Raw genomic sequence first — 11,298 nt, 5'->3', positions numbered from 1 at the left:
CTAGGGGGTAGGCAGAGAGGAATTCCGTGTTCCCAGCACACCCCAACCTAGAATTGAATCAAGTGGCTGTCACATTTACAATGCGACCATCTCCTTGCAAAGTCTCCCAGTTATTTCCAGGACCCCTGTGGCATCTATCATTACCCTCATGTTCTACTCTGCTCCCTTCAAATATGTTTGCTGTTGAAGTCTCTGCTGTCAGGGAATCTGCTGCAGGTCACTTACATTGCACCACCCCACCTCTTCGAGGTTCGTATCTCCAACCTCTATGTTCCAGATGGTGGTTTCACAGATGTATACTGAAAAAAAAAATCATTAAGCTGTTTGTATTTGTTTTCTATGGCAGCCATATAAAAAAAAAATCACCACGAACAGAAGGAAACTAGACTTAGGGTGGGGAGCACACAATAGAACACACAGATGTTGAATTATAATGTTGTATATCTGAAAATTATATAATGTTATTTACCAATGTCACCCCAATACATTTAGGAAAACAACAACAAACAAAAAATATCACATACAGCAGGTTATTAAGAATTAGAATAATGGACAATAAGTATTGGCAAGGATATGAGAAATGGGAATGGGAACGGTGTTGGTTATGATGGGGTGATTCAGCACATGTTACTCCCAAAATATGGCACCTTGGCATATCGAGTATCTTAAGCTGAAGGAATCTGAGAAACTGGAAAAAACAGGAAGATCACTCTGACCTCCTGCCTTCACCTTTCTTCCCTGAAACAAGTCACAAAACTCCTATGTGAACGGTCCCCCTCCCTGTACCAGCAGGAAGAAAGACATTCTTATCACCAGAGACATGGAATTTGGAGCTGGGAAACCTGCACCATTTACTACTCCTAGACCTACCCTGTTTAGCTTTCCATTCTTCACAAATTTCTTCTTTCTTTGTCTAAAAGGTATAGAGCTTCCTACTCTGGTCACTTCTTCTGGTCTTCATTCTCTTGTGAAGGCTCCCATGCATGTGTAAAAATTCAATAAAATTTGTGTATTTTTTCCTATTAATCTGTCTTTGCCACTTTATTTTTCAGACTCAGCCAGGGACCCTAAGAAGGTCATGGAAAATTTTTTCCTCCCCTACAGCAGGTGACTCCTCTGACTATTCTTGTGGTGGGAGGGGGCAATATGGCAGCAATTAATTAAATTTTAAAAATATATTCCCTAAGTCTCAGCAATCACCCTCCTTGTATTGTATACTATACCAAAGACACTCTCACACAGGTAAATATGAGGCCACATATACAAACATATTCATTGCAATGTTTACGTGGTAAGAGGGGAATTTAAAACCCTACACCTAAAGTGAAAACAACTCTATGCAGCAGTTAAATACAACATGCTAGATATACAGTAACACAGATGTTTTAAAACTTAGTGCTAAGTTTTTAAAAGTTGGGGAAAAAAATGTCCCTGGCAAAACACCATTTATGTGAATTAAAAAACATGCACACAAAAACACCACATAAGAACATATTCAAATTCAAAGATACATGTTGATACATTAGAATGACTGCTGATTGGAGGAAGAAGGAAATGGGAGTGGAGAATTCATCAATCAAAGGTAGTCTTTCAATAATGAAGTCCGAGTTCTCAGTTGCAAAGAGCAAAAACCAACTCTGGTTGATTAAAACATAAGAGAGAAAAAAATTTAAGACTGTTTCACCTGGAAGGCCCAGAGGTTATGCGATTATAATCACAACCACGAATCACATCACAGAAGTGGCGGGGTGGGGCCACCACAGTTGCTGGTGGACCACACGTACTGCCTGAATGAGAAGAAGCTCAGTGCTGTGGCCACGCTCTCTGCTATCAGACAGAAAGAAGTCTGTTGTCCCTGATCCTCTGCATCACGAGCTATGGATTCAAAGTCTGGAGTACAGTGGTACCTCAGTTTTCGAACATAATCCATTCCAGAAGACCGTTCGAGTCCTGAAACGTTAGAAAACCGAGGCATGGTTTCCCCATAGAAAGTAATGCAAAATGGATTAATCCATTCCAGACCTTTAAAATCAACCCCAAAACTGCAAATTTAGCATGAATTTTACTATCTAATGATACCATAGGTCCATAAAATTTACAGCGTTCGTAAACCGAAATGTTCGTCAATGGAGACATTCGAAAACCGAGGTACCACTGTAGATGTATCAGAAAGACCAAGCCTAAGTCACGGGCACTGCCCTAGCTGCAAAGGAGGCTGGCAATGACTCTACATTTACTTTCCATCAGGAGATGTAGTGTCTGCCTCCTCCAAGATTCACACAGGAGAGAAATCATTCTGCAGAAGAAGACGGTTCTATTTTAGATAACCAAAATGATGACAAAATCCTACTAGTAATGCAAGTGTAGTCAACTGCGATAACTCCTGTACTGAGATCAAATAAGAGTCCATTGAATTTTCCAAGAAGGACGCTGATAGCATTTTCCAGAATAGTTTCAATGGTACACTCGGGGCAGGAGACAGATGGTAGTTAGTAAGTTGGAGAACAAATAGAAGATGACAGAGAGGAGTGTGCACTGCTAAGGAGGCCTACCCAGGAGTGGAAGGATAGAGGGGCTCAGATGTAGAGGAAAATGTGGAATGAATGAAGCGCTTTGGTTTTATGTTTGAGCACAGTTTTAGGCTGAGAAGGAGGAGCTAACAGAGAAAGGTTGCCATGGTTATAAAGAAAAGGACTGATTTGTAAAAATCACAACCTAATCAGAGCCCAGGTGGAAGGATTCTCCTTAAAATGCTGTAGGGAGAGCCGGCTGCTCCCGAGAGAGGAGGAAAGAAGTAAGGATGTATTTGGCTGTGCATAAATGCTTATGTTAGGAAACGCTGGTGGTACCTCAGTGTCTATCAGATAGTGTTTATTGCATCTGTGAAATAGATAAACAAGAACAGCTGAGGGAGGCAGAACAGGGTTGACTTAGAGGCCTGGAGGAAAATAGTGACATTTCCTAACTGCTAGATAAGAGGGGAGCCAACGGTCAGCAGGCAAAGGAACTACTGAAAGATGAGAGCAGTTAAAATTGCAGATTATAAATTTGAAGTCATTCCAACCTGCTTAAGGATTGTTTTTCCTGCAGCAAATCTCTGCTGCCTATCTGGGGAAGCTAATCCATTGGGCTATGGATTAGATAAGGAAGGAAATGTGGCCAGCAGGGGGTAGAGAGAGGGATTCAAGGATTTCAACATTCCCCTCAGGTTGAGGGTTAGGGATTGCAGAAGTGAAAGATTGAGAGCTGGAAGGAGGGGAGTTTTAGAGTTTTAGATTTTAGAGGTGGAATTAGTTAGGTCCAACTTGTCACCATTAAAAAGCAATAACCTTTGATATGAGGTCCAGAGGATAGAAACAATTTAGAGAAACACCTGTAGAGAGATAAGCATCTGTCCCTCTGCTTGGAAGCCTGAAATTAAGAGAGAGCGTGACACTCAGGAAGAACTAGTCTAGACAACATGGATGGCCCTAAAGGGTATGATGCTAAGTGAAGTAGGTCAGACAGAGAAAGACAAATTCCACATGATCTCACTTATACATCAAATCTCAAAAACAAAATAAAGGAAGAAACAAAAGGGAAACACACTCATAGATACAGAGAACAAATGGATGGTTGCCAGGGAGGGGGGTTGGGAAGCTGGGTCAAAAAGGTGAAGGGATTAAGAAATTCAAATTGGTAGTTACAAAATAGTCACGGGGATGTAATACAGCACAGGAAATATAGTCAATAACATTGTAAAACTATGTATGGTGTCAGGTGAGTACTAGACTTGTTGGGGAGATCACTTCATAAGTTATATAAATGTCTAACCACTATGCTGTACACCTGAAACTAATATAATATTGACTGTCAACTGTAATTGAAAATTATTTTAAAATATATTTTAAATGCTATACAAAAAAAAAACTAGTCCCTGAGATCATGCATTCCCATCTGGCAGCCATAGGTGGCAGACATGGCCCAAAATGAGGATTCCCTACGAAGTTGGAGAGAAAGGAAAAAAACTGCCATCTGGGAGCCGGATTATAATATAAACAAAGAAAAAAATTCTATCAAAGGTGGGCAAAGTTAAGGTAAAGAGACAGATGACAAGATTCCTGGGCCAGTAAAAGGTGACTGTAACTAGAAGTATTTTTGTTAACACACCTAAAGAGAGAGTATGTCTGTCAGGCTGTGTTTGGGTTGGTAAGTGAAGCACGAATGAGAGTCACAGACACTGACTTGGTGCCTCTAGCACGTGGCCAGGGCAGTGAGCATCCTGGCCCAGGGGCCAAGCTAGCCTGATGGACCCATATTCCTGCTCTCCCTCATACCTAAATGACATTAGCCATCAAAGTCTAAACACTTCTGGATGCCTTAACAATTGAATTTCAGAGCCTGAAAAGCTAAGTATCACCCCTGGAAACTGGCACAAAATATTACCCCTACATGGAATTGGCTGGAGTGACCACTGGTTTTTTCCAGGTAGTGCTTCTCTGACCCCCTGGCCTCCTACAAATACACCGCTGATTTCTGCCTGCAAACGCAGCAGGAACAACACTCATCTTCTCTTTCTATCTAACCAGAGAGTACAGACGGATAGTTAAACTAATAAAGCTGTGGTGATTTGTTATGTGGTGCCATATAGGGATAAAAATATTATACCTCGGCAAGCGAGTGTGGCATTTGTAAAAGATTATGCAACGACAACGAAATAGAAGGGAAACATCCTCTGGTTGTAAAATGATCAGGAAATGAACAGGTTCATTGCCATCCCAGTATGACAAGGTTGACGAGTTGGTAACAAGGCTAGAGCTATGGTCCCCGCCTCCATGACCCATGCTGTACAAGTAAGTCTTCCTAGAACTGTAGCTATTACACCACTGAAACTACGTGCACAGTAGGTCCCTGGTATATAAGAACACTCTCCTTTTACATATACTTGCTGAGGCTTGTTCTTCCTCTTCCGCTGGATAAAAACTGAAACAGTCCCTATGGCTTTTCTCAGGTCAATTTTTAATATATTCGTTTTATGTAATAGCTCAAACTTTGAGCTTCATGTTAAGCTGGGCTCTCCTTCCATTGTCCCAGCTCTGGCTTATTGCCAGGTGTTATCAGCTTCTCTCTGTCGCCCACTTTGGGCTTTTACTATTCCACCTCTGTTCCCAGGAAAATTATTACTTGCATGGCTATGATGAACTAGTTAGCACTCTTTGGAACTGACAGATTAATTAAAGTTTTATCTTTCTCTGGTGGGTACACTTGTGAGGTCCTTGGAGACCCGTCACTAGTCGAGGTCCTAGCAGAAAATAGCATTTGCCCCAGGTGGTTCAAACAGAGAGACTCTAACGAAGGGTCGGCTTATAGATGTGTGCACAGGGTTAATGGAATACAGACAGGATGATGTCACATACAGATCTGTAACAGTGGAAAGCCATTACCACCCAAGCGTGAGAGGGTAAGGAAAGGGAGCAGTAGACCAGAGCCCAGGAAGGGCTGAGATTGTGAAAGAGGAGCTGTCTGGCCATACTGTAATCCTGGAAGGATGAAAATGCTGCCAAAGACACAATACCAAGGCAGGGAGGGAGCAGGAAGAAATCATTCAGTGATTTTCTGCCAGTGCCTCATATTGGCCAAATCCAACTGGTAGCTAGCCAGCAAGGGAGCTCAAGTAATAGCGTTCTCAGGCGATGGCCTCCTGGGAGGAGTAATGCATCTAGGCGGACAAACAGAATAACCAGTACACCCTCCATCACTGGGGATCTCTCACTTCCACGTCCCCTGATGAAGGCAAGTGCATCTCTGTTATGACAAGTTAATTACTCTTTCCTAACCCTCTGCGAATTAATCCTGCCATGTTGTCTCTTTCCTATGTAAAGGGTCACAGAAAACACTCAAACATGCTTTTCTTATATTTACTATTTTATGTTCAACATATAATATTTAGCATCCTATGACATAGAATATTTACTACATTCATTGAGCGGCTTGGAGCCAGGTGTTGTGCTAAGGTGCCCTGAATGTGTTCTCTTTAAACTTTGAAACAGCTCAGTGAACAAGATATTATATTTAACTAAAGAGAATGACTGGGAGAGAGAGAGGCCAGTCCAGAGTGATCAGGTAACGTAAGCCACTGAACTTACTGTATCAAGTTGCCTCTCGGAAGAGCAAAAACAATGCTTCTTGATTTATCATCATTTGTTTTGCTTCTGCCTCATTCTTGACATTGGTATCCGTATATTTAGCTTGGACATTGCAAACAACCGAGCAAGGCTCTGAGATCTGAGATTTCCACTGGGAATTGCTTTGTGTGCGTCAAGCTGGTTAAAGAAACCAGATCCCATGTGCCCTCCTTAATTGCCGGCTCACGCTTTTAGCTCATTGGATGTTTTATTTGGAGTCTTTGAAGGAACAACTACCCTTCCCATTCTCCCCTGAGCGAGAGGGCTTTCATGTGTTAAGACACAATTTAAAGTGCATCTCCCAAGGGGTGTGGACAACATTTGGTGTGGTCATTTTGTTCTGGTAAATTCTGAAATGGTAATGTTCAGCTATTGCCAAGAGATTGGTTTTCTTCACAAGCTGTCTTCTTTTCTGATCAGATCTTTAGAGAAGCTAAACCTGGGCCTGTGTTCAGCCTTAGGGGAGCCCCCTTGGGCCAGCCCAGGACTGAACACAGCCTGTGTTTCCACTTACAAGTATGCTCTCTTAGGATTATTCCAAGTGTGAAGTAAAGATACCTGGCAACCCTCTTCTAACGTCTTAATTTAACAAAGACACACTCTGTAGGAGCAAGACAAGCTTGCCTTGACTGAATAAGTAACAGGTCTATGTTTCTTTCAGTGCTAACATAACTTTTTTTTTTAAGTTTATTTTTCAATTATAGATGACATATATTAGTTTCAGGTGTACAACATAGTGATCAGACATTTATATATTTTACAAAGTGATCACCACAATAATTTTAGTACCCATCTGGTACCATACATAGTTAATTACAAAATTACTGACTATATTCCCTGTGGTGTGCCTCACATCCCCGTGATGTAAGGAACAGAGAACCACAAAAATAACCGAAAAACAGTTAATAAAATGGCAATAACTATATACCTATCAATAATTACTTTACATGTAAATGTACTAAATGCTCCAATCAAAAGACTTAGGGTGGCTGAATGGATTAAAAAAAAAACAAAAAAAAAAACCCTAACAGCCCTATTCTGATATGTGGTTAAACTTAGTTGATCAGTTCCCAGTTGCCTTTATCTAAGGAGCATCTTTGTAAGTCTCTTTTCTTTCTAGTAAGTCTTACAGTTTCACTCTGAGTATTATTAAACACAAATTGAAGGCTTTTTTTTTTCTTTTTGAGAACAGCTATTGGTGCTTCATTTGATTTAATAAGTAAATAAAATTGCTTCTTTCTGTAAAGGCAGTATTTCTTCTTAAAAATTAGTTTTACTGAGACATAATTTAGATAAAATAAAATTTTAAGTGTATTTTAAAATATATAGTTTAAGTTTTCATAAATGTAGACAGTCCTATAATCAAGACCCCAATCAAAATACAGAATATCCCATCGCTCTCAAAATTGTCCTCATGCTAGTTTGCAGTCATTCTCTTCCCCTGGTCCCCAGGCCCAGGCAACCACTGAGCTGTTTTCTATCATGATGGTTTTAGAAAAAGAAATTCTTCTTTCATTAACACGATGCTTTTAAGATTCATTAATATCTTTGTGTGTATCAGCAGTATGTTCATCTTATTGATGAGTAGTGTTCCATTTTATGGAATGGAATTGTTTTTTATAATTTTTCAGTATCACAATTTGTTTATCCATTCATCAGTTGGTGGTCATTTGGATTATTTCCAGTTTTTGGTTATTGTGAATAAAGCTGGAATAAAACTCTTTCCTTTTATCTGAAAGAGTTTATGTAAGATTGGTATTATTTCCTCTTTAAATTTTTGATAGAATTTACAAGTAAAATCATCAGCATCTGAGTTTTCGTCTTGAGAAGACTTTTAAAATTATGAATTCAATTTTGTTAGCATGTATAGGGCTATACAAACTTTCTATTTCTTTTTGTATCAGTTTTGGTAAGTTAGGTTTTTTCCCCAAGAATTTGTATGTTTTATCTGCACAGGTGTCAAATTTATTGGCATAAAGCTCATCATATTTCCTTATTATACTTCTTTTAGTAGGATTTGTAGTGTTATTCCCTTTTTGTTCTTGTATTTGCAATTTGCCTCTTCTCTGTTTTTGTTTGTTTGTTTTTTGTTTTCTTTATTAGTCCTCCTTATAATGACATGTTGCTGGGGTCTACTGTTGTCTATGACAGCAGAAAAATCAAGATGTGTTGTCATCTCTTAAAGAATAAGAATTGTGTACAAAAACTTTACATAAATTAAAAGGATGAATAAATTTACAGGCATAAATGCAAACCATTTTCCAATTCAAGGCAAATAACAACACAGCTAAGAAAAGAAAATGGGTCCTAAAACTCAGACCTTCCCAACACTGTCAGACTGGCAGGACAGAAATAACAACTGGTTCAGGGCTCTTGTCAGCCTCTAGAGAAATCCTGCAATAAGCAGCTCTTAGCAAATTAATGCTTTGCACAGATCAAGAAATGCATGGCCTTGCAGATTCTCATCAAGCCATTAGATTTCTCTTGCATAAACATGTTGTCACATCAGCCACCGAGTGACTAAGCTACATGTCCTAGGGGTTTAAATCAAAGATAAGTACAGGGTATTAAATATGTATCAAGGGAACAGTGAACTTGAATACAAGGTCAAAATCAGCAACCAAGTCTACAATCTGGTGCTGATATCAGATACAAGCTTCAAGGACAAATTTCTTTTCAAAGGCTTATTCTAGTTTCCATGCGGCTAGCATGAGGTATATACAGTCACCAGGGCAAATTTATACTTCTGATGAACTCATGCAGCAAACACTGCGCATCTGCTCACAGTTGGTTTAGAAGCATTTGCGGTGGACCGTGGAGGGGCAGACTCGTCATACTGCTGCTTGAGGATTGCATCTGCCGGAGGGTGGAGAGTGAGGCCAGGACGGAGCCCCATCGACACCGAGTACCTGGACTCTGGCGGGGCAATGATCTGGACCTTCATTGTCCTGAGGGCCAGGGCCATCTCCTTCTGCATCCTATTGGCCATGCCTGGGTACATGGTAGTCCCACCAGACAGAACCGTGTTGGCGCACAGGTCCTTCTGGAAGTCAACATGACACTCCATAATTGAGTTGAATGTGGTCTCGTGGATGCAGCAGGCTTACCCAGGAAGGAGGGCTGGAAAAGCGCCTTTGGACACCGGAAGCACTTGTTGCCAGTGATGATCACCTGTCCATCCTGCAGCTCGTAGCTCTTCTCCAAGGAGGAGGAGGACGCATCGGTGTCCATTTCCTGCTTGCAGTCCAGACAGAGTGACATAGCAGAGCTTCTCCTTGATGTCACACAAGATTTCCCACTCGGCCACGGTGGTGAAGCTGTAGCCACGCTCTGTGAGGATCTTCATAAGATAGTCAGTCAGGCCCTGGCCAGCCAGGTCCAGACCTAGGATGGCGTGGCGGAGGGCGTACCCCTCGTACATGGGCACGGTGTGGGTGACCCCGTTCCCAGAGTCCGTAACAATACCAGGGGTGCTGCCAGAGGCACACAGGGACAGCACGGCCTGGACGGCCACATACATACATAGCTGCAATGTTGAAGGTCTGGAACGTGACCTGAGTCATCTTCTGTCAGCTGGCCTTGGGGTTCAGGGGGCCTCAGTCAGCAGCACAGGGCGCTCCTCAGGGGCCACATGCAGCTCGTTGTAGAATGTGTGGTGCCAGATCTTCTCCATGGCGTCCCAGTCGGTGACGACACCGTGCTCGATGCAGTACTTCAGGTCAGGATGCAGCTATTGCTCTGGGACTCATCACACACGTAGCGGTCCTGCCCCGAGAACACCATGACGCCCCGGTGTCAGGGGCACCTGACGATGGATGGGAACATGGCCCCGGGGCATCATCCCCAGCAAAGCCAGCTGTACACGTGCCAGAGCCATTGTCGATGACGAGCATAGCGATTTTTTTTCTTCCTCTGTGATGCGGAGAGGCTGCGATGGGTCGCTGAGGGCGAAGGAGCGGTGGGAGGAGCTGACAGCAGAGCAGCGAGCGATAGGGGTGGGAGGCAGCTGCAGCGAGTGAGCCCCCCTCCGATTTTTTTTTAAAGAAAGCGTTCCTTTACTCTTTCCTTCTTAATCCATAAATATGAAATATAAATCCTATTGTAAAAAATATTAAAATGTTGAGCTTAAGCTAAGCTTAATAAGAAATAAATTCTCTGATCATTCATTTAAAGCAAGGGGAGATCTCCTTCGCAAAGAAATAACACTCATCTTGATCCAGGAAATGGGTAAGATTTTGTATTAAGAGAACAGTTCTCCTCCTCCACACCCCACATGGAATGTATGGAGGGTGGGAGAGAGAGCCAGTTCCAGACTCCACAGTGACTGAGCCTACAAACCCTCTCGACTCAACCACCCTGAAGGTCCAGTGCATCTATCTAAGCTGGGAAGAGGAAGCCTATTGCCAAATTCCAAAAGAGGTGAGAAACTTCTCAGGTGGCGTTAAACAGATAGTACACAGTGTGGGTGAGGAGGGTGACAACAGTTAAAGGACGTCCAGCCTCTGGGAACATTGGTTATCTGTAAAGATTCAGTTATTAGGGAAAATTAGAACCACATCCCCAAACGTAGTCAACCCAAATCTTTTGTGACTTAATTCCTCGTGTGTCCATGCTGATCACTGGGGATACGTGTCTGGGCATCTTTCTGTGGGATCGCACTCGGATCCCAGCTGTCTGGATCTAGATGCCCACAGGGGAAGGTGTGTGTGATTTCTTCTGTTTTACAGCACTTGATAAAGTTATATTGTCCCACTCCAAATTACCTCCATGGGAGAATACACGCTCAATTCGATAATAATATTATTGCTGAAGTAGTTTGAAATTTCTACAATAGAGCTAACTGCCTTCAAAAGTTTGTCATTTTATCTGTAATGATCCTTTTTATTTTTTGAAGATTTTTATGTATTTGGAATAAGCTAAAAATTATTAAGAGCCAAGTCTGGAGGGAAAAAAAAAAAATCAATGACCAAGCTGGGTGATTCAGTTTAGGTCAAAAATGAAAATGCAACTATAATAAACTCTATCTTATGGGAGACAAGGAAGGCACAGATAGTTTAATTAGTCAGGTTTTATACAGTCAGGAAGTGTCCAAGCTAAGGATCTCAGACCTGCACTCTTAACCACTATGTTCTAT

General features: G+C 41.7%; 1 long non-coding RNA gene and 1 pseudogene across 2 annotated transcripts in view; both read right to left on the bottom strand.

Annotated features, from left to right (window-relative positions):
* Positions 1-224: 224 nt before the first annotated feature.
* LOC141571114 (uncharacterized) overlaps positions 225-11,298 on the bottom strand; it is a 28,553-nt gene continuing 17,479 nt past the window's right edge. The window contains exon 3 of one of the 2 annotated variants that reach the window (XR_012495709.1): positions 225-299. This is a non-coding gene — a long non-coding RNA (uncharacterized LOC141571114). Of the gene's footprint in view, positions 300-10,559; positions 10,684-11,298 lie in introns of those variants that run through there. The other variant, XR_012495708.1, reaches the window with a different exon arrangement.
* On the bottom strand, positions 8,957-9,962 carry LOC109451170 (actin, cytoplasmic 1; annotated as a pseudogene).

The sequence above is a fragment of the Rhinolophus sinicus genome, linkage group LG04 (assembly GCF_036562045.2).
Source record: "Rhinolophus sinicus isolate RSC01 linkage group LG04, ASM3656204v1, whole genome shotgun sequence".
Lineage (NCBI taxonomy): Eukaryota > Metazoa > Chordata > Mammalia > Chiroptera > Rhinolophidae > Rhinolophus > Rhinolophus sinicus.
Note: the sequence above shows the minus strand (reverse complement) of the source record. Positions and strands in the feature narration are given on the sequence as shown.